We start from the raw sequence: 25,738 nt of genomic DNA, 5'->3' as shown, positions 1-25,738 counted from the left end.
GGCACCTACGCAGCCCCTGATGACCGCAGAATTGGAACCCCAGACAGCTTCGGATTCTCAAGCGGAGTGTACTAGGCTGTCGCAGCCATCTTCATTAGGCCCTTCCGACACCGGAGCAGAAGGAGATCCCGGTGCAGTAGAAACACCTTCGGTTTCAGAAGGTGTCTTCAGCCCGACTACACTCACCATTAAATCTTATGCTAAGCTTAAAACTCCATTAAAACCAAAAAAGACTGTACATCAGTCTCCAGTTCAAGGTCCCATGCCTAAGAAACAGATGCTTAAGATGGCTGAAGATTTGATTACCCTAATCAGGGGTTCCCATCCCCCTCCAGATAAAAGACCAAGACAAGAGGAGGATTATGCTTCCTCTAACCAGATTTCAATTTCCTCAGATTCTTCTGAGGAACAGGATTACGCTTTTCCCCCTTATGAAGACTCTGAAGCTGAAGACTGTATTCCCTCAGCATCTCCCCCTGAAGACTACTCCTTTGGGGAAACTTTACATACCATGAGGGAACATTTCCACTGGGAAGGCCAGGACTACTCTGATTCTAAGAAAAGGCTCTGAGAGTTCCTTTTACTATCCCAGCACAGACCACTTGCTGTCCCTCCAGTTTTAGACATTGTGGATGATGTTTACTTGGAGTCTAGTCTAAATCCAGACTCTCTACCTCCTGCCCCAGCCAAACCAGACAGGTACTACAGAGTACCTGACTCGCACAAATTCCTTTATAAAAGCCCTGTGGCTGACCCAGAAACAATTTCCCAGGGTCCCAAAGGGGCTAAAGCTTCTATGGCTAAAAATCCTGTGCCCTCTGAAAGGGATTCCAGAGCCCTAGATAGATGGGGAAAGAAGATATACACCTCAGCTACACTGGCTATGAGAGCATTAAATTGTCAGTTTCACATGCTAAAATATCAGCAATTCCTAATGTCTCAATTAAAACAAAAAATGAGCACACATTCTGAACAGTCTGAATTCAAGGAAATGCAGGATCTGTTGCATGCAGCTGAACAGGTGGGCAAACATACTTTACAATGTGGATTTGATTCATTGCAAGCTTCCTGTAGAGCAGCTGTTAATGGGTCTGTCATATGTAGACATGCTTGGTTAAAAGAACAAACCCTACCTGATCATGTTAAAGCAAAATTATTGGATACACCTTTACAGCAGGATGTATTATTTGGTGTCAAAGCAGAAGAGGTTTTAAAGAAAATGGAGGATAAGGCAAAGTCTATGCTGACGGTCAAGGATTTTTTACAGGTACAACCCCCTCGTTTCAGCAGAAATTGGCCAACAAAAAACTGATCCTTTCCAGCTTCTGACAGAATACAGAGGGGCAAATACAGACACCCAAGGGGCAGAGGTCAGTCACAAGGCCCTTACAAACCTCGCCATTGGGGTACTGCTACCCAGAAAAGAGGAGAAGACAGGCCCCAAGCTAGCAGAAGACAAACACAATGACTCAGTCCTCAAACTACCAAGCAAATCTCTCTTGGCAGCTCCCTTGAGAGGAAAATTAGCACTTTTTTCAGACAACTGGCACATCATCACAAAAGACAAATGGGTCCTAAACATTATCTCACAAGGATACAGATTCCACTTTCATACCTTGCCAAGGATAAAAGGAATGCCAAACCTGCCACCAAATCAAAGGGCAGAGGCACAAAAACAAATTACAGCTCTCATGGACATGAGAGCCATTCAACAGGTACCTACACAGGAGCAAGGACAAGGATTTTACTCAAGACTCTTTCTAGTCCCAAGAAAAGACAAAGCATGGAGACCCATTCTGGATCTTTCAATTCTGAACACCTATCTACAAGTACCAAAATTCAAAATGCTAACACTACAGCAGCTTCTTCCCATGCTGGGCAAGAATGCTTGGCTAGTAACGTTGGACCTCAAGGAGGCATACCTGCATGTCCCTATCAGACAAAATTGCAGAAGATACCTCCGCTTCATTGCAGATTCAACCCATTATCAATTCTCTGATCTGCCCTTTGGCTTATCTACTGCACCCAAGGTCTTCACAAAATGTCTGGCACCAGTAATTGCATACTGCAGACAAAGAGGAATTCAAATATACCCATACCTGGACGACTGCCTTATTCAAGCAGAAAGCAAGGGCATTCTTTTAAAGCATCTGGCATTTGTCAAACACCTTCTAAGTTGCCTAGGGTACACAGTAAACGAAAAGAAATCAAAACTAGTGCCCTCACAAAACATAATATTCCTGGGTGTCAGCTTGAATACAATGGCCCAGATGGCTTATCTCATGCCAGACAAGCAACAACAGCTGACTCAATACTTCAAAATAATGGCAACAAAGACCCAACTCCCTGCAAGAAAAATTCTGCAGGCCTTGGGATTCATGGCATCTTGCATACTACTAATACCATTTGCAAAACTGCATATGAGGAAATTACACAGCCACAGCTTGGAAACAATGATACCACTCATTCCCTGCCTTCAACAGGAGTTTCTATGGTGGGCACAGGCATGTCACCTCAACAAGGGTCAGCCTTTCACTTTATCCACAGCCAGGTAAACTATGACAACAGATGCATCGGACTATGCCTGGGGAGCACACATGGCAGGACAGTGCATTCAGGCAAATGGACTACAGATCAAAGGCATCTGCATATCAATCAAAAAGAAATGCTAGCAGTACAGAATGCCCTAACAGCTTTCAAGGACCTCTTACACCCAGGACAACTAATAATAAAGATGGACAATACCACAGTAATGTGGTACATAAACAAGCAAGGGGGCACACATTCCTACCCTCTATGCAGGCAGCAATGACCTTGTGGAACACAGCACTGTCTTACCAGGTTCAATTACAAGCACAATTCCTGCCAGGAAAGAAAAACACATTGGCAGATGACCTAAGCAGAAACATCATGGATCCCCACGATCCACAAGTATTTGCAATGATAACTCAAAAATGGGGATGCCCAGACATAGATCTGTTTGCCAACCCCCAAAACTACCAACTTCAAAAATTTTGCACAAGGACATTCCATCCACAAGCTTGGAAAGTGGACGCCCTCTCATTCAGTTGGAAAACATTAACAGTGTATGACTTTCCTCCACTGCCTCTTCTAGCAAAGGTACTGCTGAAAGTCAGATTAGAGAGGCCACAAATTATACTGATTGCACCAGACTGGCCACGCCAGCACTGGTATCCAATTCTAAGGAACATGGCCCACTGCCCACCATGGATTTTACCACAAAGTCCTCACCTGCTCACCCAGCGAAACAATCAGATGCTACACAGCCAGCTCAAGACTTTAAACCTGGCTGCATGGCAAATTACCTAAACAACCAGCCAACACCTCTATCCAAAGCTGTTATGGATGTCATTCTGGAGGCCAGGAGGCCCAGCACCAGGAAAACCTATTCAGACAAATGGAAAAGATTTTGCACCTGGAACCAGGCTAAAGGCCAAAATCCCCTTGATCCAAACATTCCTCAGATTCTACAATATTTAACTGAGATGTTGCACAAAAGACTTTCCTTTTCATCTATTAAGATCCACGCATCAGCAATTTCAGCTCATTACAACACGGATCCTCCTTTATTTTCACATCCACTCCTAAGACAGAACCTCAGAGGGGCTAAGAACATAAGACCGCCCAGGAGAGCACCAACACCTACTTGGGATCTCAACTTTGTTCTGGAAAAGCTTACACTGCCGCCCTTTGAACCAGCTTTTTCAGCTGATTTAAAATTTATTTCATGGAAGACTGCCCTGCTACTAGCAATAGTTTCAGCTAGAAGAGTCTCAGAGCTACAGGCACTAATGGCAGTGGAGCCTTTATTTTCCATCAAGACAGAGTCTCTCTACGAACTAACCGTTCCTTTATGCCAAAGGTGGTATCCAGTGTGGCCCTAAACCAAACCATTCATTTGCCCACCTTTTTCCCAAATTCCCAGAACAAAGGAGAAAGACTCCTGCACTCTTTGGACATTCACAGGCAATTACGTTACTACTTGGATAAAACTAAGGCTTTCAGAAAATCTGACCAGCTCTTTGTAGCCTATGCTGCAGGATCACAAGGAAAAGCTATCTCAAAACGGACCATTTCAAAATGGATAGGACATTGCATACGTTTCTGCTACACTCATCATGGTAAACCTGTACCTGCTAACATTAGGTCCCACTCCACCAGGGCTACAGGTACATCAGCAGCCTTTCTCAGGGGGGTGCCAACCAAGGATATTCTGGAAGCTGTAACTTGGAGTTCAGTGCACACCTTCACCAAACACTATCACTTACCTCTATATTCTAAGACTAGAGCTGGTTTTGCCACTGCAGTTTTGCAGGGCCTACTAGCTTCTTCTAACCCTGTTTAACTGCACCACCCATCCTTAGCTTTGGGATTCAACCCAAGTGTGATGACTGCAGCAGGGTAACACAATGAACATAGTACAGTTTTGTACCTACCATAAATGTAGATGTTCGAGTGTTCACCCTGCTGCAGTCCAGGTTACCTTCCCTCCATCCCCTCTGAACTAGCTGGACTTATCTATACCATTCTATCCTATACAACCTCTGTGCTGTATTTGCTTGTGCCTGAAGGTATTGTTTTATTTTTATATGTACATTTTTATATAGCAATATATATATTGCCTACCTATTGGGGGCACCAGACATCTGGGGCAAGAAAAAACTGAAGAAAATGGCGTCGGATGCCTCTTATATACCCCTGGTGCACTGACGTCAGGGAAGAAGCGACAGCAACTGACGCCGGACCAAGACTTTGGAACTCAGGCCGACTGCGGGACCGCCTGACGGCGGGATAACCCAAGTGTGATGACTGCAGCAGAGTGAACACTCGAACATCTACATTTATGGTAGGTACAAAACTGTACTTTACTTCACAGGCCTCTACTGAGACCCTTGCGGAGTCCTGTATGCTGCAGATGACTGCATCGTCTAACGAGCCTTCGGCTGTGTCTGCCTCGGTTGGGTCCTGAGCTGCTACGCAGGCACCAGCTTCCAAGGATACTGCTCTCACTTCGGAATTCACTTCAAGGCCTTCGCCCTCTCTTCTGACTAACACACTGACAGCACCGAGGGATACTCTTCAGCCAGACTTAGAGCTACTCCAAAAAAAGCAGCAAAAAGTCTCCATTCCACTAGTCCTCCCCCTCCTCAAACTAGATTGTTTAAAATGACGAAGGATTTCATTACTTTCTTCCGGGGTAATCAGGCCACTCCAACCAAAAGGAGAGGGGAACATTCTCTAGACATCCAATCAGATTTAGATTCAGAGGGATCTGACTCCTCTGTTTGGAAGAGGAAAATCCTCTTACTGGCTATGAAGACTCAGATGCAGAAGAATCTATTCCTTCTGCATCACCTCTGGAGGACTTTTCCTTTGGGTAAGCTCTCCACACTCTCAGGGAACACTTCCATTGGGAATCTACGGATTTCCCTCAATCCAAGAAAAGACTAAGAGAGTTTCTGGACCTACCCCAGTACAGGCCTCTGACCATCCCACCCATCTTGGAGGTGGTAGATGATGTTTACCAAGAATACAACCTTACCCCTGACACCCTTCCACCTGCCTTTAGAAAACCTGACAGGTACTATAGGGTACCCGACATAAATTCCTCCAGAGAAATCCTATAGCTTTTCACAGAGGTGATTACTCAGGGACATAAGGGAGTTAAGGCTACCTCTGCAAAGAATCCTACTCCCCCAGAGCCCTGAACAAATGGGGTAAAAAAGTATATACTTCTGCAACTTTAACTACAAGAGCTCTCAACTGTCAGTTCCATATGTTAAAATATCAGCAGCACACTTTGGAACTTTTTAAACAGAAAATGTCTGCTTTACCAGATTTTGCCAACAATAAAGAGATAGCAGAATTACTGCAGTCTTCATTTCAGGTGGCAAAGCACTCCTTGCACTGTGGATTTGACACCCTAGAAGCTTCTAGCAGGGCAGCAATGACAGGATCTGTTATCAGAAGACATGCATGGCTGAAAGAACAACCTCTCCCTGATCATGTCAAAGCTAAAGTCATGGATGCACCTCTTGACAAAGACCGCTTGTTCATAGGTTCATACTAGGCTATCTGCCCTAGGGCATTTATAAGCCTAGCCAGAGTGTGTTTGGCTTTCGCCACCCATTTTAAATTAATTTTGCTATGCCCTTTTTCGAGGTTAGTATACTGTGCCTCTGTCTAACAGTGACACAGAAGTGATACCGGGGTAAACCTATGATCTCCCATCCACTCATCAAGATTCCTCTTGAAGAGAGTCAATGAGGGACTCTGCCTAACCTGGACTGGGATTTTATTCCAGAGTGAAGGGAGCCTCTGGGTTATGAATCTGTCCCTCCAGCATGTCCTATTTATTTCAGTGCTGAGGTTCAAGTCTCTTCGAGCGTAGCTCGATGGGATTGGATTTTCTGAGGTGCAGCATGCCCATTAATTCCGGGTTGGACATGGCTTTATACATCAGGCACAGATCGCCTCTGAGCAGGCGGTATGCCACTGAGTAGAGCTGGAATTTCTTTAACCGGGCAGCATATGGCATCTGTTTGAGCCCTTTGATCCTCTTGGTGAGGTACTTTTGGGGTCTTTCCAGTTGCTGCAGGTGTCTGGTAAGGTACATCCCAAAAGGGGCATTGTACTCAATTATGGGCCTGATGAGGCATGAGTAAAGAGGCATGATGACCTCCCCTGATCTAGATGTGAATCCCTTCATGATTAGGTGGGCTATATAAAATGTTTTTCTAACCACTTTGGCCACGTAGTTGTCAGATGAGAGATTGCTATTAACATGGGTCCCCAGGTCCCTAATTACTTCTTCTGTACTTAATGGATTACCACCTATGTGGTAATTTGTAGCACTGTTTTGCCAAAGGGGATGACTATACACTTTTTAGAGTTTAGCTTGAGGCCATGGCTCTGGCACCAGTTGTCTGTTTCTGTGAGGCCCTTTTGGAGGATGCTTGTGTCGGCTGGAGAGTCAATTATGGCGCCCAGTTTGCAGTCATCTGTGAACTTGGTCAGCCACAGTCCTTCCGTTTTGGCCTGTACCTCCGAAAAATATATACCGAACAAGAGAGGTCCCAGGACTGAGCCTTAACTGGTTTGGAGTCTGACATGGCTCCAGCAATTCTAACCATGTGGGTTCTGTCCTTGAGCCAGTTTGCAACCCATCTAGTGACATAGGGGTTTATATTTAAGCTGGTGAGCTTATCTATAATGCCCGAGTGGGGTATTGTATCGAAGGCTTTTGCGAGGTCCAGGTAGGCTGTGTGGACCACTTTCCCCTTGTCAATGGCCTTGGTGACTGTTTCAAAGAAATTGACCATGTTTAAGAGGCAGGATCTGCTCTTTACAAAGCCGAACTGGGTAGGATCCAGTGTCTGTAGGTCCCCAATATCTTTATTTATGAGGTTCATGATGATCCTTTCCATAGCTTTGCAGACCAAGCTAGTCAGGCTTATGGGGCGATAGTTTCCAGGATCCGTTGAGGCACCAACTTTGTGGAGAGGGACCACTGTTGCTGTACGCCACTCTTTGGGTACATATCCTGTAGTAAGGCTGAGATTGAACAGTAGTTTTATGTTTGGGTTTAGCTCTTCTTGGAGTTCATGTAGGATGCAGCCCGGGACACCATCTGGTCCCATTGATGCTGTGTTTTTCTTTGGAGAGGCTCTTACCTGAGCATCTGAGATGTCAGGGGCAGTACTCTGCTGGGATAGATATTTGCCCTTTTGGTGGGAGGGTGGAAGTTTGCGCTGAACCTGTCAGCTAGGATGTTGGCAATGTCTGTGGGTTCGATGTATTTTTTGTCATTTTGGAGTAATTCTGAGCATATCTGGGAATTCCCACCCAGGTTCCTAACATAACTAAAGAAAGCCTTGTGATTATCCTTAGTGTCCTGTGCAATTTTTCTCTCGAAGCTGGCCTTAGACGATTTTATGAGTGCCCGTAGTTTTTTGCTAGTACTGATCAGAGATGCCTTCCCTTTTTGGGATTTTGCTCTTTCATGTAGTAGCTTCCTCCTTCTATTGTATAGTTTGTTTATGGCTGGGGTCCACCAGACAGGACGTCTGCCTTTGGATGATTGGGTCTTAGTTTTATTTGGGATTGCATGATCCATGCATTCCTGAAAGTGTTCATAGAATGCATTTATAAAGGATTCTGTGGTCTGGGCCGTATTTTCCACAGGCTCGGGGGCTTTGAAGGATTCCACCTCAGTTTTGAGGAGTGTGAAATTTGCTTTAAAGTTTTTCACTGTGGTTTTCTGGGCAGGGGGTGGGGTCGGGATGTGAATATCCAGTGAGATTAGTTTATGGTCTGATCTTACCAGTGAGGGATACACTTCTGGTCTGGAGCATAGAGTCCCCATGTTGGTGATGATCAGGTCCAGTATGTTTTCCCCTCTTGTGGGAGTGGTAACAAGTTGTTCCATAGCATTTGAGTTTATAAATTCTAGGAACCTTTGGGCTAGGGTGTTGGAGCTAGAGTAATATTCGGACAGAAAACTGAAGAGATACTTAAAAAGATGGAAGACAAAGCAAAATCGATGCAGACTGTTAAAGATTATCTTCAAGTACAACCTCCTCAGTTCAGCAGAAATTTTCCCTCTAAACACTGGTCCTTTCCTGCACCAAACTGGCAGGCACAAGGCAAAACTCATAAGGACAGAGTCACCAGGACTCAGAATCAGGGCCAGCAAAGAACAAAACAGTGCCACCCCCCCCCCCTCAAACACTACAGCAGGGAGTTCAAAAGCAACCCTGTATGGAAAAAACGGTCAATGACTACCTTTCCCATCTCTGCCTGCCTCCACCACACCAAAAACTAGGAGGAAGGCTAGCTCTATGCAGAGAAAATTGGAACTCTATAACAAAAGATCAATGGGTCTTAAAAATCATTGCTCATGGGTGCAAATTCAATTTCCAAGAACTAGCACCTCCAAGAGGGTATCCAGACCTACCTCCAAACCAGTGGGCAGAAGCACTAAAACAAGTGTAAAACCTAATATCCCTAGGGGCAGTAGAACCTGTTCCTCCAGAACAAGTTGCAAAAGGATTCTATTCCAGACTGTTCCTTGTTCAAGGAAAGAGGCTTGGCGTCCCATCCTGGACCTATCCTTTCTCAATACCTTCCTGCTAATCCCAAAATTCAAAATGCTTACCTTACAACAGCTTTTACCAATGCTGCCAAGCAATGCTTGGATGGTCACCTTAGACCTAAAGGATGCTTACCTGCACATTCCAATAAGGGAATCATGCAGAAAATTCCTGCGCTTCAGAGCAGGATCACTACACATTCAATTCTCTGCTTTGCCCTTTGGCTTATCTACTACTCCCGGGGTATTCACCAAATGTCTAGCTCAAACAATGTAAAGATTTACTCTTACCTGAATGACTGTCTCATCCAGGCAGACTGCAAGGAACTGCTCCTGCAGCACCTCTCATTTGTAAAAACCATATTCACCTCTCTGGGGTTCACTATCAACTCAAGGAAATCAAAACAGACACCTACCAGGAAAATCATATTTCTGGGAGCCTTACTGGACACAGAACAGCAAATGGCCTTTCTGTCCCCAGAAAAACAAAGTTTCCTACCAAATTACTTCACTGCTCTGGTCTCCTATACCCAGCTTTCTGCCACGTAGTTTCTACAAGCTCTAGGGTACATGGCCTCCTGCATCCTCCTGGTACCTCTGGCCAGACTACACAATTGGAAAATTCATTGGTACCTAAAGAACCTATGGTATCAACACTCACAACCTCTGGACACTTCCCTGCCTGTGATCCCTTGCATAAAATCCAAGTTCCTCTGGTGGGCCCAGGCCTGTGCCCTGAACAAGGGACGTCCATTCACCCTCCGTCCATCGGACCAAACCATAACTACAGATGCTTCGGACATAGCTTGGGGCACCCACCTAGAAGGCAGATGTGCCCAAGGTCTCTGGGACGCACAAATACTATCCTTGCACATCAACCAAAAGGAAATGATAGCAGTACAAAATGCTCTGGCATCCTTCAAACCCTACCTCATACCAGGGGTGGTTCTTATAAAAACAGACAACACCACGGTCATGTGGTGCATCAACAAACAGGGAGGGACTCAATCTTACCCCCTGTGCAGACTAGCCATGAACCTGTGGCTAGCAGCCTCATCCATAGGACTACATCTTATAGCCCAATACCTACCGGGCATCAACAGCACCCTGGCAGACCACCTAAGCAGAAACCTGCTGGATCCACACAAATGGCAAATCCACAGAGACATTTTTCTGCAAATTACCCACACTTGGGGGACCCCCCACGTGGACCTCTTTACCTCTCATTTAAATCACCAAGTAGAGAAATTCTGCACCAGGGACTACCATCCCCTGGCCTGCAAGGTCGATGCCCTGACCTCCCCTTGGAATACCCTCTCTGTGTATACATTCCCACCTCTACCTCTCATTCCAAAAGTACTAATCAAGATAAGGGAGGAAAAAACAAGAGCAATACTCATTGCCCCAGATTAACCCAGACAGCATTGGTACCCACTGCTGCACAGCATATCTCACCAGCCCCACTGACAGCTACCTCTGATACTTCACCTGCTGTCCCGAGGGGGGACAATGCTGCACCCAGACCTTCAAACACTCAAGCTCTCAGCATGCTTATTCTAACAAAACCAACAAGGACTCTGTGCTAAGCAAGCAGGTCCTTGACATCATCACAGAAGGAAAAAACACACTTCTGGATCACAAGTATCCAAATCGAAGTCTCCACAAAAAACAATAAACAAATGAAGCAGCACAACTGGATAGAAAGATTTTCTTTTTACTGGATTCTGGTACCTCGGCCTTCGCCTTCACATGGAATAATAATGTAAAGCACAAACCAGTATAAATACACACCTCACATAATCAATCATGTCAATTAAACAATTAATCAATCAAATATGAATATATCACTTCTTAAAGAAATATATATATATATATATATATATATATATATATATATATATATACACACACATATATATAATATTATACACATATATATAAGCGCACACAGAATACAGAAAATATAAATAATATTTTGTATCATACATCTAAATTCATACCATTGGGAAATAGTGTTCCATAATTTACAATAAATTTAGATTCCATATTCAATAATTTTATCTGAAAATTTATATTACTTTCACCCATTCCCCAAGGTCTTGCCAAAATACTGAATTTAAAACCAGTTTGTTCTCCATTGTGAAATTGATGAAAGTGGCTTGCAACTGGACTATCAAGTCTACTGTTCCTAATATCCCCCAAGTGTTCCAAGATTCTTAACTTAACCCTACGTTTCGTTTGTCCTGTATACCATTTTCGTTTAATACAACTGCACCCAATAATGTATACCACCCCGGAAGAATTGCAGTCAAAGTGATCTAGTGCATGGTATGTAACCCCATTAATTTTATGGCCATCTAAATTAATAATTTTATCACAAACCTTGCATTTGTTGCAAGCAAAAGAGCCTGCATTTACCACCCTGTCCTTCTTGCCCTTACTTCTAACTAATTCCTTCAGATTTTTGCATCTTGTGTAAGAAAAAATAATGTTTTTTGGAATTATATTCCTCAAAAAATCATCACTGGTTATAATAGGCCACATGTTCAACACAATTATCTTCAAAATTGAAGAAAAAGTAGAGAATTTAACTACAAAAAATATTTTATCCATCTCCACAAGATCCTTTTTCTTGGAATAAAGGGATTTGTTCACAAATCTCTTCCTGTTCTTAACTGCAACCCCCTGTTCATTCAAATTTAACATTCCTTCCACTTTGGTCCTATGTGAATAGACAATACTCCTAGAATAACCTCTGTTAATTAGTCTCTTACAAATAATGTCAAATTCCCTTTGGACATTGACATTTTCAGATGTATTCATAGCAATTCGTCTAAATTCACCAAAGGGCAATGACTCAATTAAAGAATTGCTATGCATACTGGTTGCGTGCAAGAAATTATTTACTGCTGTCTTTTTATGAAAAGGCTTGTGTTCAACCGTCCCCTTCAAACCAATATAAAAATGCACATCCAAAAAATCCATGTTCTTGACATTTACCTGATATGTAAAGTCTAGTCCACATGGATTCAATTTTAAACTTGTAATGAAATCATCGAAATCTCTTGGATTACCTCTACATAAAAACAAGAGGTCATCTATGAATCTCTTGTAGATCAAAACATTGTTCTGAAAAAACTTTGTAGTGTAAATGAATACATTTTCAAAGTGGCCCATAAACAGAATAGCATATGACGGTGCAAAGCTGGCACCCATGGCCGTTCCTCTTTTTGTAAAAAATATTTTTTGTTGAATTCAAAAACATTATGAGTAAGGCAAAATTCCACCAGTGAGATAATAAAGTGAGTTTTAGGTCCTTCCCCCATGAATGTATGAATAGCCTCTAGGCCCCATTGTGTAGAAATAGATGTGTATAATGAAACCACATCCACACTGGCCCAATAATAATTATCTTGCCAAATCTTTCCTCTGAAACTGTCACAAACCTCTTTTGTATTCTTTACATGTGATGGAATTCTCACTAGATATTCCTTTAATATGGAGTCCAAAAATATGCCCACATTTTGTGAAAAGGCCCCCTTTCCTGAGACTATTGGACGTCCAGGGGGGTTTGCCAAATCTTTGTGTATTTTGGCAAAATAAAAACCTGGCATCATTTGGACTTTTAATATGCAGTTTCCTGACATCACCCTGAGAGAAGAAACCAAGCCTTTCACCTTTTACTAACAATTCCAATAGTTTGTTATTAAACTCAGCAATGGGATTAGTAGATAAAGGAATATATACCCTGTTATCTGAAAGCAACTTGGGCTATAGAATTGTATCTATTCTTGTCAAAACAACCCAATTACCACCTTTATCTGATTCCAAGAATACATATTTATCACTCATCTTTCTTAACTCACATAAAGCTTGCCACTCATCCTTACGTAAATTATAACTTTTCACATGTTGTTTGAACAAAAAATTCATCAATAACCTGCTTGTTTAAAGCTTTTACAAAAAAACCTATGCAAGAATTATTTCTAGCAGGATTGAATTCACTGACACATGGGACCTTAGGAATAATAAGTTTGCCATACCCTGTGTTATATTCAAACATCCTACTGGCGTTATTAACATTCACATTATTTTCAACATTATCATGAATGTCAATTATTTCATTTTCATAAATGGAAATATCCATTAATGAACTATCCAAAATTGAGTCATTTACAACATCATAATTATCATCAATATTCTCATTAAGAACAATATCTGTTGTTTGTCTATGAAAGTAAACTTTTAAATACAATTTTCTACAGAAGGCCTTGACCTCCAAAAGAACCTCCGCTAGTGAAGGAATGTATGTGGGTATGAATTTCGTGCCCTTGTGTAAAACACTACTCATGCTTTCAGTTATCAAACAATCTGATAGATTAATTATATTTAAACGGTCATGGCAAAGAGTGGTATTAACTACATTATAAGAATCATTGTAAACAAACGGAGAACTTGGTCTCGTGAACACAGACCTTATTATAGGTAGTCCATTAATATCTTTTGTTCCCTCTTGGCTGGAAACGCCGATTCCGGCCTTTTCTTTGAGTCGATCCCTCATTGGAAGAAGCACCTGAGTTTAATGTTTCATTTGAAAAACCCTCCGTACTGATGTTTTCAAACGAAACACTTTTCTTGCTTGAGCTTGCTTCTACAGAGGAAGTGGAAGTGTCCCTGGTATTCCTTTCATTTCGCGCTCTGAATCTGCTGTTGTTCCAAGGGGTTCTGCCACACCCCCTCTTGTTAAGGTTGTATTGCCATGAAAAGATTTTGCCAGTGCTGTAGTCATTTTGATCTCTTACAAACTTCCTTTTCTTACGCAAAATGACCTGTTGTTCAATTTTGGATACTTTTAACTTAATATTCACAATATTCTGTTCACAATCTGAGTCGGAATGTTTTGAAAAAAGTTCTCCTTGCATTGCAATAATTTCAGAGCGTGTTTTATCAAGTGTTCTTTCGTTACGTTTGACTAATATTTTTAGCCAACCCAATGTACATTTCAAAGAGACATCTTTCCACTCTTCAAATAAATCGGTGTCCTCATCCGAAAATTCATATGCCGGTAGGCGGTCCACCCTGAGACCTCTGGGAGTAATATTAGATTAAATATACTTCTCTAGCAGTTTGATATCATAAAATATAGTCGCTTCTTTTACCATCAATTTCTCCAGCTCTTCGAAACGAGCAAATGCCTCATCCGAATGTTGCAGCCACGGATCAGAGGAAGCCAACTTACTTTCTCTGTCCCTCCAAACTGAAGAGAAATCCAAACTGGTTGCAGTTCTGTGAACGGTCCAAGGTGTTCTGGCTGCTCCATTGACACTCATATTCAATCAAGAAAAAACACACTTCTGGATCACAAGTATCCAAATCGAAGTCTCCACAAAAAACAAAAAACAAATGAAGCAGCACAACTGGATAGACAGATTTTCTTTTTACTGGATTCTGGTACCTCGGCCTTCGCCTTCACATGGAATAATAATGTAAAGCACAAACCAGTATAAATACACACCTCACATAATCAATCATGTCAATTAAACAATTAATCAATCAAATATGAATATATCACTTCTTAAAGAAATATATATATATATATATATATATATATATATATATATATATATATATACACATATATATAATATTATACACATATATATAAGCGCACACAGAATACAGAAAATATAAATAATATTTCTTTAAGAAGTGATATATTCATATTTGATTGATGAATTGTTTAATTGACATGATTGATTATGTGAGGTGTGTATTTATACTGGTTTGTGCTTTACATTATTATTCCATGTGAAGGCGAAGGCCGAGGTACCAGAATCCAGTAAAAAGAAAATCTATCCAGTTGTGCTGCTTCATCATCACAGAAGGCCCAGCACCAGAAAATCTTACACTGGAAAATGGAAACATTTCTGCTCCTGGAGCCAGTCCAAGGGGGCAGACATACATCCGCCCTCCATTCCTCTTATTTTAGATTATCTTGCTGAGCTTCTTAATAAGGATCTCTCCTTCTCCTCCATAAAGATCCATGCCTCTGCTATCACAACACACTTTGATACAGAACAGCCATTGCTCTCCCACCCTCTTATCAAACAATTCCTTAGAGGAGCCTGTAATATCAGGCCTCCCAGAAGACAGCCCACCCCAGCACGAGACCTGAACTGTGTTTTAGAAAACCTTACTCTGCCTCCCTTCGAGCCTGCAGCATCCTCAGAACTAAAATACCTCTCTTGGAAGACTGCCTTTCTCCTGGCTATTACTTCAGCCAGGAGAGTGTCAGAGCTTCAAGTCTTAATGGCAATTGAGCCATTTATCGTCTTCCATGTAGACAGGGTCTCCCTGAGAACCAATCCCTCCTTCTTGCCAAAAGTGGTTTCGGATGTTACCCTCAACCAGGCCATCCACCTGCCCACCTTCTTCCCTAACCCTCAGAACAAGGGGGAAAGGATACTGCATTCTTTGGATGTGCACAGGCAACTCAGATTTTATCTGGATCATACAAAGACATTCAGGAAAACTGACCAGCTCTTGGTCAGCTTTAAAACAGGGGCGCAGGGAAAACCAATATTCAAACAGACCATTTCCAAATGGATGGCATAATGCATCCAATTTTGCTACTCCTTGCATGGAAAACCACTCCCTAGGACCATCAGAACCCATTCCACTAGGGCAACCTGTACTTCCACAACATTCCTTAGAGGGGTACCAAGGACATCCTGGAAGCTGCCACATGGACTTCAGTCCACACCTTCACCAAACATTACCATCTGAACCTATTCTCAAAAGCTAGGGCTGGGTTTGCCTCTGCAGTTCTGCAGGGCATGCTCACCTAATCTTAAGTTTCTGTCAATCTTCCACCCTTCTCCTCAGCTTTGGGAATCTTCCCAATGGTTAAGGACTGCAGCAGTGACACGAAGAACATAGTACAGTTGTGTACACTCACCATAAATGTAGATGTAAATGTAGGAAAGCAGATATCAGGGAAGGAGGGAGGGAAAGCATGACTGCAGCAGTGAATACACTTGAACATCTACATTTATGGTAAGTGGACACAACTGTACTTCCTCTGTACTCGATCATCCATCCACCCTGATTGCTATGTCATGAATGAAATTTCTACAACCACCAACATTGAGAAGGTCGCCCTCTCAGAGTGCCATGGTGGGATATCAGTGCTATAGCCAGTCTTGGAACTAAATAGTTTTACCTTTGTACCTGACCTTGGCAACTCCCTAAGTATAAAATGCCCAAGCAAGCTGTCAAGTACACATGCTGCCATCTGTGCAGTTCTAACATACTGTCAAACCTAGCCAGGTAATTAAGAGAACAGCAGCACAGGATGTTCATCGTGCATACAGCTGCAGTCATCACACTTGGGTTATCCTGCCGTCAGGCGGGTCCTTGGTTGGCCGAATTCCAAAGTCTAGGTCCGGCGTCGGTTGTTGTCGCTTCTTCCCTGACGTCAATGCGGCAGGGGTATAAAAGAGGCAGCCGACACCATTTTCTTCAGTCTTTCTTGCCGCGCGGTGCCCGAAGCAGAAGCAGTTCGCAAGTGCCGGTCGGCCAGCTCCTGAGATTTACGTACAGTGTTTCAGCCGAAGTCTTCTTTAAAGCTAAGTACCCCGTTGGGGAAACTTTTCTTGCCTCAGACCGATGTCAGACAAAGTTAATAATTGCATTTCTTGTGGGAAGCAAATACCGCATAAGGATTTTCACTCTTACTGTATACCTTGCTTAGGGCCAGACCACGACGTCTCGGCCTGCCGTTTTTGTGCTAGGTTTAACAAGCGCACTATCAAGCGCCGGGTGGAGTTCGCCCGTCATTATTTTGGCAAAAAATTTAATTATACCATGTCGTCGGATACACCGACACCAGTTTTAGGCAAAAGACGCAAGGATAAGGACCGACATCCTATGCCTGCACTGAGTACTGAGACCACGCTTAGGCCGACTACCGATTCTCCGGTTCTCAGTGAGGCGCCTACGCAGCCCCTGACTACTGATGAAACTTTTTCACCGGTGACTTCAGTACCCGAGGTCGCAGGTTCTTCGGTCTCCATTCCCACTGCAGATACCGACGCCACTCTTGGCGGGGAAACCGAAAATTTAGCGAGGCCTGCCATTTCCGAAGGCATTTTCAGGCCTACCACTTTCTCTATTAAATCCTTCTCTAAATCTAAAGCTGCAATGAAAACTAAAAACAGGGTCCTCAGACCTCCTCTCAAGGCCCCATGCCTAAAAAACAGATGCTTAAAATGGCTGAGGATTTGATAACACTCATCAGGGGTTTTCAACCCCCCTCAGACAAAAGACCCAGGTTGGAGGAAGACTACCCTTCCTCAGACCAGGCTTCTATTACCTCAGACCATTCTGAGGACCAGGATTACGCCTATTCCCCTTTTGAAGACTCTGATGCTGAGGAGTCTATTCCCTCAGTCCCCCCCCCCCCCGAGGACTACTCTTTTGGGGAAACCCTGCATACATTGAGAGAGCACTTCCACTGGGAAGGCCAAGATTACTCAGATTCCAAGAAAAGGCTCAGGGAATTTCTACTGCTTCCCCAGCATAGGCCCCTAGCTATCCCTCCTGTTTTAGATATTTTGGATGATGTGTACGCAGAAGCCAGTCTTAATCCAGACTCTTTACCTCCAGCCCCTGTTAAACCAGACAGATATTACAGGGTTCCTGATTCTCACCAGTTCCTTTATAAAAGCCATTCTGCTGACCCAGAAACAATTTCACAGGGTCCCAAGGGCATTAAGGCTTCTACTGCTAAAAACCCTTTACCTTAAGAGAGAGATTCCAGAGCATTAGAAAGGTGGGGGAAAAAGGTGTATACATCAGCCACTTTAACCATGAGGGCATTAAACTGTCAATTTCATATGTTAAAGTACCAACAGTTCTTGCTATCTCAGCTGAAAAACAAAATTACACAGAGCAACCAGATTTGAAAGAGTTGCAGGATTTGTTGCATGGAGGCGAGCTAGTGGGGAAACATACCTTGCAGTGTGGTTTTGATGCTTTAGAGGCCTCATGTAGAGCTGCTGTCACGGGGTCTGTCATACGTATACATGCTTGGCTCAAAGAGCAAACCTTACCAGATCATGTCAAAGCAAAGTTATTAGATGCACCACTTCAAAAAGATGTATTGTTCGGTGTTAAAGCTGAGGAGGTACTAAAGAAAATGGAGGAAAAAGCAAAATCTATGCAAACAGTTAAAGATTTCTTGCAGGTGCAGCCTCCACGCTTCAGCAGAAACTGACCTTCAAAAAATTGGTCCTTTCCAGCCACGGACAGACCCCAAAGGGGCAGATACAGTCACCCAAGGGGTAGAGGACAACCTCAAGGATCTTACAGAGCTACACAGTGGCAAGCACCAACCCCAAGAGGTGGAGAAGATAGACCACAGTCATTTAGAAAACAGACACAATGACTTTCCCCTATGCCTGCCAAACAAAGCTATAATGGCAGCACCTTTGGGCGGAAAACTGGCTTTATTTTCAAAAAACTGGCACATTGTTACAAAAGACAAATGGATTCTGGATATTATAGACAGAGGCTACAGGTTTCACTGTCACACCCTTCCAAAAATGAGAGGCATGCCAAACCTGCCACAAAATCAATGGGCAGAGGCACAAAGACAAATTTACGCCCTCATGGATATGAAAGCAATTTAAGAAGTACCTGCAAAAGAACAAGGTCAAGGTTTTTATTCAAGACTATTTCTGGTACCAAGGAAGGACAAAGTTTGGAGACCCATCTTAGACCTATCTATTCTAAACACATATCTAGAGGTGCCAAAATTCAAGATGCTCACATTGCAGCAGCTTCTTCCCATGCTGGGCAAGGAGTCTTGGCTGGTAACGTTGGACCTCGAGGAGGCATACCTGCATGTCCCCATCAGACAAGATTGCAGAAGATACCTCAGATTTCTTGCAGGTTCAACCCATTACCAATTCTCTGCATTGCCCTTTGTCTTATCTACTGCGCCCAGAGTATTTACGAAATGCCTGGCATCAGTAATTGCCTTCTGCAGACAACAAGGAATACAAATCTATCCATATCTGGACGACTGCCTGATCCAAGCGGACAGCAAGGACATTCTATTGCAGCATTTGGCGTTTGTAATAAAACTGTTAAAGTACCTGGGTTACACAGTGAACAAAAAGAAATCAAATCTAATACCTTCTCAACAGATAATTTTCCTGGGTGCCAGCTTAAATACAACAACCCAGATGGCCTACCTCACGCCAGACAAGCAAGGGCAACTGTCTCAATACTTCAACAAAATGGCAACTTTAACCAGACTAACTGCAAGGAAAGTCCTGCAGGCTCTGGGGTTCATGGCATCATGCATCCTACTAATACCATGTGCAAAGCTGCATATGAGGAAACTACAATGGTACCTAAAAAACTTATGGTCTCAACACAGCCACAGTTTGGAAACAATTATACCACTCATTCCATGCCTTCAAAAGGAATTTTTGTGGTGGGCTCAAGCATGCCAAAGAAACACAGGTCTCCCCTTCTGTTTACCACAAGCAACTCAAATCATCACAACAGACGCCTCAGACTATGCCTGGGGAGCACACATGGCAGATCAGTGCATTCAGGGAATATGGTCCCAAAAAGAGAAGCACCTACACATCAACCAAAAGGAGATGCTAGCCGTGCAAAATGCTCTTATGACCTTCAAAGACCTACTGCATCCAGGCCAGCTATTAATAAAGACAGAGAGCACCACAGTCATGTGGTACATAAACAAACAGGGGGGGAGTCATTCATACCCCCTGTGCAGACAAGCTATGACCCTGTGGAACACAGCACTGGAATTACACATTCAACTACAGGCACAATTCCTGCCAGGGAAGGAAAACACACTGGCAGACAACTTAAGCAGAAATATGACAGGCCCTCACGAATGGAAGTTGCATCTTCAAGTTTTCTCAAAGATAACTCAGGCATGGGGACAGCCAGACATAGATCCATTTGCTACCCACAGAAATTACCAGTTGGAGAAATTCTGCTCAAGGACCTATCATCCACAGGCCTGGAAAGTGGATGCACTCTCTTTCAATTGGTCGACATTGACAGTCTATGCCTTTCCGCCTCTACCTCTACTGACCAAAGTTCTATTAAAAACCAGAGCAGAGAGACCACAAATGATTCTCATTGCTCCAGACTGGCCAAGACAGCACTGGTATCCTCTCCTAAAGAGCCTGTCAAACTCACCACCATGGATCCTACCTCAAGTTCCTCTTCTGTTGTCCCAGCACAACTACAAAACCCTTCACAGCCAGCTCAAAACATTAAATCTAGCTGCATGGAGAATACCTTAATTTCCAAACCGGCTCTCCTCTCCAAGGAGGTGCAGGATGTCATCTTGGAGGCCAGGAGACCCTCTACCAGAAAAACCTACTCCGCCAAATGGAAACGATTTTGCTCCTGGAATCAAGCAAAGGGCCAGGATCCTTGGGTAATAAATATACCTCAAATTTTACAATACCTAGCTGAGATGTTAAACAGTGGCCTTTCCTTCTCTTCCATCAAGATCCACGCTTCAGCCATTTCAGCACAATACAATACAGATCCTCCTTTATTCTCACATCCTCTATTAAAGCAGTTCCTCAGAGGGGCAAAAAATATAAAACCCCCACGGAAACCACCAGTACCAGCTTGGGACCTCAACTTCGTATTGGAAAAGCTGACCCTGCCTCCTTTTGAGCCGGCTTCTTCAGCAGAGCTACAATACTTGTCATGGAAAACAGCCTTCCTTCTGGCTATTACCTCAGCAAGCTGGGTTTCAGAGCTACAGGCACTCATGGCTGTGCAACCATTCATCATTTTCCACCAGGACAGGGTTTCCTTACGAACCAACCCTACCTTCATGCCAAAGGTAGTATCCAGTGTAGCTTTGAATCAGACTATTCATTTACTTACCTTTTATCCAAATCCACAGAACAAAGGAGAGAGGCTACTACATTCCTTGGACATTCACAGGCAACTTCGCTACTACTTGGACAGAACAAAGTCATTCAGGAAATCTGAGCAGCTCTTTGTGTCCTATGCTACAGGTGCTCAAGGAAAGGCTATTTCCAAACAGACTATTTCAAAATGGATATCCCACTGCATACGCTTTTGTTATTCATTTCATGGAAAATCAGTGCCTGTATACATCAGATCCCACTCCACCAGGGCTACAGCTTTCCTCAGGGGGGTCCCTACCAAGGACATTTTGGAGGCATCTACTTGGAGTTCTGTGCACACTTTCTCCAAGCACTACCAACTTCCACTATACTCAAAATCTAGGGTGGGCTTTGCCACAGCAGTCCTGCAGGGCATTCTAGCCCCTCCAAATTCCGCTTAGTACCTGCCACCCTTACTAAGCTTTGGGATTCTACCCAAGTGTGATGACTGCAGCTGTATGCACGATGAACATAGTACAGTTTTGTACCTACCATAAATGTAGATGTTCGAGTGCTCATACAGCTGCAGTCCAGGTTACCCTCCCTCCATCCCCTCTTTGGACAGTGCTTATGATAACACCTTTCACATACAACCTTTTTGGGGTATTCCTTCATGGTGTATTTGCTTGCAACTACTGTTTTGATTTATCTACTTTGTATGTTTGCATAATATCATGTTTTGCCTTCCTTTCTGGGGGCACCTGACATCTGGGGCAAGAAAAACTGAAGAAAATGGCGTTGGCTGCCTCTTTTATACCCCTGCCGCACTGACGTCAGGGAAGAAGCAACGACAACCGACACGGGACCTAGACTTTGGAATTCTGCCGACCAAGGACCCGCCTGACGGCAGGATAACCCAAGTGTGATGACTGCAGCTGTATGAGCACTCGAACATCTACATTTATGGTAGGTACAAAACTGTACTTTCCTGGTTCCACTAAAGTAAAGTGCTGCTCCAGTATTTCACACTTCTTTCTTGCTGGATGAGAAAACTGGACACCATCCACCTTATTATAGCAACTGGCCAACTCTCTGATACCAGGGTGATAGTTAACCCCCTCCCCCCAATCACACACTGTTTAGCTAGCTTTAGCCATTCAGTTTCTTATGTTATGAAAAGTATGATTGTTGTTGTTGCTGTTACGTTAGTGTTTGAGTGATTTAGCATTCAGTGACAGCCTTTGAGGGCTTCTGCCTTTTTGTTTTTAACAGAAGATTCCTTCATGTTCCAGTTTTGGAGCAGCTGGAACAAAACAACATTTGGACAATTGTAACAGCACTTTGAAATGTATCTGAAACTGTTTCTGCTACTTTTTATATCTGCATAGTTAGGAGTAAGTTTAGTAGCAAACAACAACCACAGTATCCAAAAAGTTCTTTAATAAAATCTCTGACGTCTCAGCCAAAGCCTTCAAGGAGAATAAAATTGTATACAAGCATCCACATTTTATAACAAACTAGTAACTCAATTAAACAATTAAGCAATTAATTAAGCAATACTCTCCAATTGAACTCAGCATTGAGCCCACAAGGAGACATAGTTTTATACTTTAAAATAAGCAGAGCTTCTTTTTGCAGTAACACAGTTTTAACATCCTGCTGACAATACATTATTGGCTTAACTTGTTCTAAAATAGTGGCTTTTAAACCTTCACTATTTTTGTTATGACATTCTAAAAAATGCAAAGCTACAGGGCTTTCAATATTACCATTCTTAATGTCCCTTATATGCTCTAACAATCTCAGTTTGAAGGCCCTTTTTGTTTCTCCTATGTAATACATATTACATGGACAACATAGAGCATAAATAACCCCTACTGACTTACAACAAAACTGCTTAACAGGAGTAAACTTAACATCATTAATAAATGGAAAACATGGTGTGATATATTTGCAACCTTTGCAATTTCCACAAGGGAAAGTGCCAACTTGGCATGGTTCTTTATATAATGAAGGTGGAGGCAAAATAAATTTGCTTTTAACCAAAAAATTTTTTATATTTCTACCTCTCCGATAGGAAAATTGTAAATTAACATTCAGCCACTGTTCAACATTTTTGCAAGAAAGTAAAAAAGACCAAAATTGTTTTACTATATCAAGAAATTGAGAAGTAAAACAACCATAAGTGGTTGCAAAATACATATTTTCCTTACAGTTATTATTACCATTATATTGAGCCACATTTTTGCAGGGAAAGTAACTATTTACACCATCAAAAAGCTTAACTCTTTTAACTAATTTATCAAAACATCTGTTTAAAATATCTTTGTTATATCCCCTACTCAAGAAAGATTCCACCAAAGTATTCATTTCTTGCTGAAAAATATCAGGTCTTCCACATAATCTATATGTACGTAACATTTCCCCATATGGTAAGGCATCCAACGTATGAGGAGGATGGCCACTGGTTCCATGTAAATAAAAATTAGTACCGTCAAATTTTCTATTGATCAAAGTAATAATTTTAGTACCATTAGAAATATCGAGAATAGCATCCAAAAATGGGACAACAAGTCCCATTTTTAGACCATCAAAACTCATAGAAAATCTATTATGATTAATATCTTTAACAAATGCTTTAATGTCACTTTCATCAGTAGGAGTAAGTTTACTTTGTACTTGAACATTCTTAAGAGTCTTCCTGAAAATTAACTGTTGGTAGAGTTTCTTCTTTAATAGTTTGCATATTTTATTAAAACTGACCCATTATAATGAATCCAGCGGAAAAACACTGAATTAGACATTTAAGCTGTGTGGTAACATTACAGAATATCCATGAGTCCTGATTACACATATTCATCCTTTTGTCACATGTATAAATGCTGGCCACCTTCCTGAAATATCGTCAGAAGCTTTGCTTTGTTCTGCTTTATTAATTATTGCAGCATAGCCCTTGTGACATGTCACACTGTTAGCCACTAAATGCTTACGTTGCTTTGCCAATGACTAGACAATTTATTCACCACAAACAAGGCAGCCACAAAGTAAAGAAGCTTTCTAAAATAAAACAGTTGGATCTTATGTTTTGTTTGAAAATTGCTTTGCTTCTTGGGTTTTTTGCTGCAGCAAGCCCAAAGATTTACAGCTTTAGGTAACGTGATTTGTGAAGTTTTTACAAATGCAGTACGTAGAGGCAAAGACTGTAGGCTTATAGTGTAGGGTCTAGCCAGGCATACAGAAAGTAAGGCATAATATATAAATTACATTTTAAGAGATAAGAATTTACCCAGCACACAAGCACGGTGTGTCCTAGCTTCAAACACATACCTGAAATTAAAGTGGTGCATACTGTATCCAGAGCTTGCTATGTCACTAGCTGTCCAATTAAGCCTTCAGATATAGTAACTTAAGTATATATGCTGCATTTATGTTTCTGTATTTGGCATATGTGTGCCATACAGAAAGAGCAGGTTGTGCTGGGGAGGGTAGCAACACAAAACAATGGCATATAGAACAGAATGTTCTAGCCCAGGGCAAATGTCTGGAAGTTGTTGTAAAATTCAAAACATCCTTGCTTTGAGTTATAGAGGCAGGGTACAGATATGAGAGTATTCAATATGTCTATAAGTCTTTAGTAGGGCCTTTTGAAGCACATTTTGTTTGTGTAATCACCTTCACATCTTACAGCACCCAAACATCACATTTCTGTACTCACTTTTTCCTTGTCATTTTCTCCTTTACCTGTCTTAGGGGATGCTTATCCATCCAGGGTTTCCTAATCAGTCATCATGCCTGTCCATCCATCCATCCATCCACATCCCTTTTTTCCTATTTTTGCACATGGGGTTGGGGTGTCACTTCAACATTGACAATCAGAACCAAGGTTCACACTGCGGAGCGAGGGTGGCTAGTCATCATGTCACAACTCATAAAAGCTGTAACTCATCACATCAGTGCAGTTTTCATTTTTTTGCCCCCCCCCCCCAAAAACCCAACTTTTTCCCTGTATGTTTTGTGTGTGAGTGTTTGGAGGCAGGGGACTTCAGCCCCTCAACACCCTCAAATTCCAGGTCACACATCATTGAGGAAAGGGAAGAATACACAAGAAAAATGCATTATTTTGATGAGTTGTGGCTTCATTTGACTTGGTATGATGACTTAGGCTTCCCAGATAGATGCTGTTCCCAGTTCTTTCTCTTAGGTCAACCTGGACATCTTTGTGAAATTAAATATGTTTCTGTAAGATTTATTTTGTTACAGATCTGCACTAAATTCCTTACTTTCTGACTATGTACATAGGTGCCTGAATCCAACGTTATAGTAATTCCAAAAGGGTAGGGTGGGAGCATTGGAATAAGGTAGACTCACTTCAGGTGCTTCCTGTTACACAGTGGTAGAGATTGCTTCCATCTGTCTACTATATTACTTTGACTGAAGAAGATTCTTGTCAGTAGGATTCCATACAGAAGCAGGTAGACAACCTATCAGAAGGAAGTGCTTAGGTCAGGCAATGCCCAAAATAAAGCTTTTCTACTATACAGTGAATATTTGTGTATTACTTAAAAAATAATAAAAATATGCACTGATGATCAGTTACTGTGTTACAAATATATATCATAGATACTTCACTGAAACATGCACCAGCGCAGAGGCAGAGAGCTATCTAGTAAATTGTCCTTTTGCTGTATTGAAAGAAGCTGAGGGA

The 25,738-nt window shown here is 42.3% G+C and overlaps 1 protein-coding gene across 1 annotated transcript in view; it reads left to right on the top strand.

Moving 5' to 3' along the window:
* The window catches only part of LOC122804850 (glycerol-3-phosphate dehydrogenase 1-like protein), a gene marked incomplete in the record, with an annotated part of 523,996 nt that overhangs the window by 18,771 nt on the left and 479,487 nt on the right, over positions 1 to 25,738 (top strand).

The sequence above is a fragment of the Protopterus annectens genome, chromosome 6.part0, assembly GCF_019279795.1.
Source record: "Protopterus annectens isolate FY-2018-M chromosome 6.part0, PAN1.0, whole genome shotgun sequence".
Classification (NCBI taxonomy): domain Eukaryota; kingdom Metazoa; phylum Chordata; order Ceratodontiformes; family Protopteridae; genus Protopterus; species Protopterus annectens.
This window is presented reverse-complemented; position numbering and strand designations above follow the sequence as displayed.